Genomic DNA, 8,562 nt, shown 5'->3' with positions numbered 1-8,562 from the left:
ATGGGTTGTGTGACCTCGAAGCAGGCGGTGTCGGTGACCCCGGCTTTCGATCATTCCAGCTCCTTTCGAGACAATGCTGCTGCGGGGGGCTCGGGGAGGAGCCGGGGAAGTGGGGTGGTGGACTTGGAGAAGAAGAAGAAGAGGATTGACTCGGGGGTGAGTGAGAACGAGTTGGGTGAGTCAGAGAGGGTGAGTTCTAATGGAGGTGGTGGTGAGTCAGAGTTTTAGGTTGGGGAATTTGCAGAAGTATGTAGAAGGAGAACAAGTCGCCGCCGGTTGGCCGGCTTGGTTCAGCGCCGTTGCTGGCGAAGCCATTCAAGGTTGGGTGCCTCTCAGTGCTGACTCTTTCGAAAAGCTGGAAAAGGTTGCTCTCTCTCTCTCTCTCTCTATGTGCATTGTGTGTGGTCCAATTATCAGTTTCCATGGTGTGTTGAATATTGAAAATGCTCAATTTTGATGCTTTTAATTTTAGTGCATATACAACCAAAACATAAAAATTAATTTAGTTTATTGTCTTATTTGGATGCTCTAGGATCTTGATTAACTCAGTAGGACTCTTTTTTGTTTTTATTTTTGTTTTTTTGGACTTTGTTGTCTTATTTGGATACTCTACTAAGGATCTTAAAGCTTGTCCTTTTTTATCATGGAAGTTGAGAAATTTCCCTATTTTCAGTTGTAGAACAGCATATGAGCTTCAGATATATTGAATTTTTTTATTTTTTGGGGCTTTTTTCTTTCCCAAATTGGGTTGTCATTGTGTTATTCATGTTTTTTTGTAGTTTTAAATCTTGGTTCGGTAGCAAATTTACAAACTGTTGATCATAACTTGTTTCATCTTGACATTATATCGCAATTGCATGTTTTATTCATTTTTCCGTTCCCTATTTTCTTCTTTCTTTTACATTGCTAAAATGGTGATTCACTTCTATGTATATTCTGAAACTGTAAGTAATTCCACAACTCCAAAGGCTTCATAATGCCTTCTGAAGAATTTTTATTCACCTGGATTGTTTAGTCATTAATGCTTTAAGCCTTTTTTTCATTAATCGGTGGGATACAGTTAATAAAAAAATTAAAAAGTCAACAATTTCATGAATTTTTTCATTAATCGGTGGGATACAGTTATTCACCTGAATTTTTCCGTTCCCTTTTTTTCTTTATTTTTCCTTTTTAATAAACAATTTCAACTGATGTAGTAGGTAGGACAGGGCACTTATAGCAGCGTGTTCCATGCACGCAACTTAGAAACTGGGAGGATTGTTGCTCTAAAGAAGGTGCGATTTGATAATTTTGAGCCCGAAAGCGTTCGGTTTATGGCACGAGAAATAATGATACTACGCAGGCTTGACCATCCGAATATCATAAAACTGGAGGGCTTAATTACCTCCCGATTGTCATGTAGCATTTACCTTGTATTCGAGTACATGGAACATGACATTTCTGGACTCTTATCTTCCCCTGACATCAAGTTAAGTGAAGCACAGGTTTGCTTATGTTGATTTTTTTTTTTTTTTATTCAGCAAACTTATAACTAGTGTGTGCTTATCACATCACAATGAAACACCCTAATTTGGGTTTCAGTAGCATTGGACATTTTGGTTTGTCATTTGCTTTGTAAAAGTCATCTGCATAAGAATATAACAATGTGAGGAAAACTCAGTTTCCTGAAATTTTGAAATGTTAGTGAATGCTAAGCACAATCAGTTAATTGCTATGTCAAATACTGAAAGATGCACATTCTATTTTGAAATGCTAAGAAATGGAATACTTTCATTTCTCGTGTTCAATTGCCCCTTCGTTCTACTGGACGAGTTAATATTTTCTAGGGTAAATTATAGTGACCTCCCAAAGATTTGGAGAAAATACAGTATGTTCCATAGTTTTGGCTTAATTACACCAAGCTTCCTTTTAATAGGGCTAAAGGGACTAGAATTAATGCAAATGGTGTAAAGACACAAAGATAAACAATGGGAAATATACATTTTAGTGTAAAAGAGATGATAACATCATTTTTTCATCCATATGACTAACTAATTACTGATTCAACTGATTGTAAGATTCAACTGAAATTGATTATGTTTTGTAGGTTAAATGCGACATGAAACAGTTGTTATCTGGGCTTGAGCACTGCCACTCTCGGGGTACAATGCATAGGGACATTAAAGGTGCAAATCTTCTGGTAAATAATGAAGGAGTTTTGAAGATGGCTGATTTTGGATTGGCAAACTTCTGTGGTACTGGCCCTGTGGGGCACAGACAACCTCTAACCAACTCATTTCATCACTTTATGGTACCGTCCTCCTGAACTTTTGTTGGGTTCCACGGATTATGGAGCCTCAGTGGATCTCTAGAGTGTTGGCTGTGTATTTGCTGAACTACTCCTCGGGAGCCCCATCCTTCAGGGCAGAACTGAGGTAATCTTCTTTGACCTTACTAAATGATTTTATGATTCTTAGATATATGGGCAAATTATAGGATCCAAAATGACAGAAGGACCAAACTACAAGGACTGCTGTTGTCATTTACCCCAGATATAAAGGTTGGACAGATCCGAATTAAGCTTTGAAAGGCTTAAAATTGCACTACAAAATCCCATAAAAACATAAAGGTTTTATAAATTCTCTATATGATGTTGTCTATTGAATTAAAAGCATCACATATCTTTATATATAATCTTTACGAAAACTCCTAATTCCAGGAGAACTATTACACCTGTGTGCAGAAACTAAGGACTTTGACTCCTAAAAACCATATAAACCTCCTAAAAACCATATAAACTCAAAATCTTGTCCCTTGACCATGGGTGATTGATGATTTGGATGCTTTTATATTAAAATGGGGCAGAAAATCTTGGAAAAAGGCAAGCTCCATATGCAAGTTGTTTTTTACTATGACTGTCATTTAAAAAGAAATATGTTTTTTTTGCCTACACTAACCAGCTCATTTTTTTTGGTGGTAGGTTGTCATTTTTGTTGACAATTCTGGTGCAGATACGATTTTGGGTATATTGCCATTTGCAAGAGAGTTACTACGACGTGGAACGCAGGTTTGCTTCCAGAACCTTTTATTTTCCTGCTATGCAGCTAAAGTATCTGTTTGAACTTCCTTAGAGAATTGTCAGTTTTTTTATCCAGGTGTATTTTGAAACCAAAGAAGGTGTTCTTTGAGAGGCATTTATGTACTTGCATATTTTGAGTGATAGATGCTTAGCTTATGTGTCATATGACCTATATTAATTCTTTGTTATTCTAATTGGAGCAATATGCAATTGGAAAAAGTAAAGAATGGCTTCTGTTCTTGATTGCTGAATCTATGTTCTTGTACTTAACAAGGACTATTGGTGTAGAAAAAAACAACAGATCCCTGAGGATGAACTAATTTTCATATCTGGACAATCATTATTGACAACAACGACAACAAAAAGCAAAAAAAGAAAAAATGAAAAAAAATATAATTTAGTTGGTTTTTCTTCTTCATAAATATCAGAACCGAAACCCTGTCCTTTTGTTCTTATTCTTTCTGGCAACTTCTTGATAAATTGTGTCTCCAGCAGAAGTTCTCTTTCTTTAATTTTTTCTCAACTTGGAAACATATTTTTATTGTGTTAGTGACTTAGTGATCATATTTTTGTCAATAATATCCTCAATTAGGGATTTTCTAAAAATTTCTCATATTGCACAGATCCCTGAGGATGCAAGAAGCAATGCATGGGTCTCATTTGATGGAAAGAGAAGGCAACAACTCTCAAGAGGTGATTCGGTTCGGATATCAATGAGCCAGCATCCACTTCCAACAGTGAACAAGTCTGACCAAACGGGCGATTGGTTTCACAGCTTGATTCAATGCTTGAATTGGAACGAAAGACTGGATCAGAAGGCCCTCTGAAACCTCTTCGACCTGGTATAAAATTTGTATAAGCTATTGTACAGACTATAACTTGAAAGAATTACATCTTTAGGAAGAGTAGATATGTTATTCATTTCATCACATTGGCATCCCACATAAGAATGTAGGGCTTGCCATTTCTTTCTTTCATTGTTTCCCTCCATATTTCAACCTTGCGGAAAACTGAGGGTTGAATATTTTGTAACCAATTTTCATAGTACAGATTTGTATTGTGGTGATGAAACATTTGACCCTCCTTCAAGCTTGCAGGTGAATTGAATATGTGAGATTGTGCGACTCAAAAAGGAAAGATTTTGTAGGATGAGGTGAAAATTTTAAGATCAAAACTGTAAGTGGAATGAAGAATTTGTGGGAACATTGTCAGTCTTTTTATTAAAACTGAGTTAAGTAACAGAAGTGATCATTGGTTACCTTTGTGAACTCTTGCTTTGTTTGAATCGTGAATTTATAAATGGAGAAAAAAGTAATTTATATTCATTTATATTGTGTTTATTTTTTTCATTTCTTTTATATTTTTAAATTTTATCGGAGGATAATTATGGAACATTATTTAGTGGGATAATTTTGTTGATGTGTAATTATGAATGGAAGAATATTTTATTATGAAGAAATTGTTATTTTTATACACGAACTTTTATATTATTATGTAATTATTATGGAGAAATTTTACTAATTCTATCGGAGGATTTTTTTTTCTTTTTTGTGACGGTACTACATTGTCGCAAAAAATAGAAAATTTTATTATTTTTATTGATTTTGTTACAGGTTTTACTTTTTGTGACGACATTAAACTGTCGCAAAAAATGGAAATTTTATTATTTAAAATAGAAATTTTATTATTTTTTTATTACTTTTTGCGACGGCATTCCACTGTCGCAAAAAAATAAAATTTTTTATATTTTTAATACTTTTTGCGACGGCACCACACCGTCGCAAAAACAGTGTTTTTGCCGTTGCAAAAAAAAGACTATTAGCGACGGTAATTTTTGCCGTCTCAAATAGCATTTTTAGCGACCGTAAAATAGTGCCGTCGCAAAAAGTCAAGAAATTTCAAACATTATTAGCGACTGCACAGTGCCGTCGCAAAAGGCAAAAATGCCGTCGCAAAAACATTAGCGACGTCGCAAAAACTCTTTTGCAACCCCTCCATTTGCGACCCCCTCTTGCCGTCGCAAAAAGTCATTTTACCGTCGCAAAAAGTTTTTGCGACAGCATTAAGAGTATTAGCTACGGTATTTTACCGTCGCAAAAAGTCAATTTTTTTGTAGTGTTTAAGTGATAAAAGTGTTTTTTAATAAGTTAAGTGAATGATATTGGCCCCGTTTGGTGTACCTGTTAAAACAGCTTATAGATTATAGTTTAACAGATTATAGATTATGACTTTAATCAGAAGTTGTTAATCTGTTTGGTGTAGCTGTTGGATTATAGATTTAAGTTGCTGAGTAGTGTTTGTTAAATAAGTTGTGAAATAGTTTTTTCAATTAATTTTTATTTTTTGTTTGTCTACATTTCTCATAAAAAATAATAATAATAATCTATAGTCCATTTGAGTTTTTTTCTATTTTTAAAAAAATAAAAAATAAAAAAATTTAAGAGTATAACCATAAATTAACATGTCCACAGCAGAAGCTGATAATCAGAAGTAAGGAGTGAGTAGCTTCTCAAAATCAGCTTTTTTGAGTTAAAATAAGCTGTTAGAATCAGAAGCTGTTTGAAATAAGTTTAACCAAACAGTCCAAAATAACTTTTTCAAAGCTAAAAGCCATAAGTTAGCTCTGAAAAGCTGAAACAAACACCCCCATTAGGTTCAAGTCTTGTATCTTTCTTTTAATTTTTATTTTTTATTTTTTTTTCAAGAAATTGACACTAGACGCAAAAAGAAAAGGTCAGTTGGCAAAAGGAAAGAAGGAAGTTCATGAACACTAATAATAGTATAGATACATATAGATAGTATAGATAAAATCATCATTTTCACATTAGAAAATGCGTATTTAATCCCCGAAGTAAAGTTTAACAGTATGAAAGTATTAAATTGTGTGAAATTATATTGATCAATGGAATTAAAATTAGGATTTAAAAGAGTCATCCCAAACAATTAGGTTAAACAGTTACGCGAGATTTTCAGTTTTTATTTTTTTATTTTTTATCTTCTGGAATTTCGTATTCAGGCCTCGTTTGGGAACAGACTAATTTAGTAACTTTTTAGCTATTTGGCTAAAATATGAGCTAAAAAAAGGGTAAATTACATTTGCCTCCCCTGAAGTTTCTGACAAATACAGGGACCTCCCCTGTGGTTTGAATAATTACAGTAACCTCCCCTGCTTTACCTGACAATATCAAAATTCCCCCCTGCCGTCAAAAATTACTAAACGGTGTTACTTTTTCCTTAGAAAATTACCTTATTGCCCTTCCCTTGAAAATATTAAAAAATGTTTTTGGGTTGGAAGATAGGTTTGGAGTGTTTGAAACAGTATTTTTTGATTTATTTTTTTAAAATATTAAAAAATGTTTTTAAAAAAATTATTTTTTATTTTAAATATGTAATTTTTATTTAAATATTTTATTTTATTTTGTAAATATTTTAATATTTTAAACTCAAAACACAATTTCACACTCAAATCGTAACCAAACACATAACTCAAAACTCAATTCAAAAATTATTTTCAAACCTCATAACCAAACACATAACTCGACACTCCACACTATTTTCAAAACTCTACATTCAAATCGTAACCAAACGCAAAACAAAAAAATAAAATATTTATAAATATATTTATAAAATAAAATAAAATATTTAAAATAAAACTATATATTTAAAATAAAAATAAAAATTTTAAAATTTTTTAATATTTAAAAAATATATTTAAAATATTAAAAAAATACAACACATAGATGTATGAAATATAATGCACATTAAAATAAATAAATAAATATTTAAAATATAAAATATTTACCCTAAAAAAATAAATTCAAGAAATTATTTGTAATTGAATTGTGATTCTATGAGTTTTGAAAAGATTTTTGAAAATTTCTAATTGGAATTGTGTATTTGGTTAACACTATGAGTTTTGAAATTTTTTTTGAAAATTTGTATTTGTAATTGGAATTGTGATTCTAAAAGAGAACCAAACATGTTTCTAAAAAAAAAAAAATCGGAACATGTTTTTATTATTCAAAACTCAATTCAAAAATTATTTTCAAAACTCATAACCAAACACAAACTTAAAACTCAATTCAAAACTTTTTTCAAAACTCAAAACTCTTTCCAAAACCCAAAACCAAACTTTTTCAAAAACTCTATTTTAAAAGAAAAAAAAATTCAAAAAAAGTTTATTTTATTTTTTTAAATTATTTTTAAAATCATGATTTGAGTGTAGAAGCGTATTTTGAGTTATGAGTTTTGAAAATATATTTATTTTATTTTATAAATATATTTATAAATATTTTATTTTTTTGTTATGCGTTTGGTTACGATTTGAATGTAGAGTTTTGAAAATAGTATGGAGTGTCAAGTTATATGTTTGGTTATGAGGTTTGAAAATAATTTTTGAATTGAGTTTTGAGTTATGTGTTTGGTTACGATTTGAGTGTGAAATTGTGTTTTGAGTTTAAAATATTAAAACTAAAATATTAAAATATTTACAAAATAAAATAAAATATTTAAATAAAAATTACATATTTAAAATAAAAAATATTTTTTTTAAAAACATTTTTTAATATTTTAAAAAAATAAATCAAAAAATACTGTTCCAAACACTCCAAACCTATCCTCCAATCCAAAAACATTTTTTAATATTTTCAAGGGAAGGGCAATAAGGTAATTTTCTAAGGAAAAAGTAACACCGTTTAGTGACTTTTGACGGCAGGGGGGAATTTTGATATTGTCAGGTAAAGTAGGGGAGGTTACTGTAATTATTCAAACTACAGGGGAGGTCCCTGTATTTGTCAGAAACCTCAGGGGAGGTAAATGTAATTTACCCAAAAAACTAGTATGTTTGGGATAACTTTTTGACTTTTTATGAAAAAATGTGCAAAAAGTAGAGAGAAAAGAGAATTTTTGACTTTTTGGTATGAGTTGTTGATTTTTTGGTTAATTTAGTAACTTTTTAACTAAAAGAGAGAGTTCCCAAACGAGGCGTCAATGTAGTTCTTATTTGAAAAATCTCAGCAAGAAAAATTTGAAAATATAAATTTTATGAAAAACCGATGTTAAGAACTGAAGTTATAACATTTTAAAATTGAAATAAAAAAACATACAATGACCAAAAGGGTAAAACAGTAATTAAAAAAAATATTGAAAGAACTTGCATCCTTATTGCTCCCAAAGTCCAATAGCGCGTTGTTCCAAAAAAAAAAAAAAAAAAAAAAAAAAAAAAAAAAAAGAAAAAAAGAAAAAAGAAAAAAAAGAAGCGCGTCTTCATTGATTAAGAACAATCACACCAATAAAGAACAACCACAGAAACGTAGCCTATACAAAATACAGTAATGCTAGGTATCATGAAAAATCTTTCATGTAAATAGTCATAAAAGATTTGTGACCTTTGGATTACACTTACAATAAAATACTATACACTAATTAAGGTAATCTAAATATCACAAATTTTTCATAATCATTTTTTTGACAAAATTTTTATGATCTCTAACATTTCTCTACAA

The 8,562-nt window shown here is 31.0% G+C and overlaps 1 pseudogene across 1 annotated transcript; it reads left to right on the top strand.

Moving 5' to 3' along the window:
- Nucleotides 1-4,468, top strand: LOC145802957 (protein IMPAIRED IN BABA-INDUCED STERILITY 1-like; annotated as a pseudogene). The gene is made up of 4 exons (XR_014344839.1): nucleotides 1-364; nucleotides 1,200-2,414; nucleotides 2,960-3,046; nucleotides 3,682-4,468. The product of XR_014344839.1 is annotated as a protein IMPAIRED IN BABA-INDUCED STERILITY 1-like (transcript).
- Nucleotides 4,469-8,562: the final 4,094 nt, after the last annotated feature.

Source organism: Camellia sinensis, chromosome 11 (assembly GCF_055761805.1).
Source record: "Camellia sinensis isolate YWXY chromosome 11, ASM5576180v1, whole genome shotgun sequence".
NCBI classification, from domain to species: Eukaryota; Viridiplantae; Streptophyta; class Magnoliopsida; order Ericales; family Theaceae; genus Camellia; species Camellia sinensis.
This window is presented reverse-complemented; position numbering and strand designations above follow the sequence as displayed.